Consider the following 238-nt stretch of genomic DNA (forward strand, 5'->3'; position numbering starts at 1 on the left):
CAGCTGAAGGGCGGCAGCGTGGCCCTAAGAATGTGGGCAGGCACTCCCGTTTTCCCCTTCCCCCTGCGCTGCCCTCACAAAAATTTGCCAGAGTGTGCTTGGGGGCTGCTGGTGGAAATTACATACTTGCTAGACAGCAGAGCCTGGGTGTTTCCTCAGGGGTTAGGAGAGAGATGCTCGAGTCCCACCCTGGCAGCAGGAAATAATAAGGTTAGATGCAGGAGCACACCTCCTATTA

Source organism: Phaethon lepturus, unplaced genomic scaffold (genome assembly GCF_000687285.1).
Source record: "Phaethon lepturus isolate BGI_N335 unplaced genomic scaffold, ASM68728v1 scaffold46884, whole genome shotgun sequence".
NCBI lineage: Eukaryota > Metazoa > Chordata > Aves > Phaethontiformes > Phaethontidae > Phaethon > Phaethon lepturus.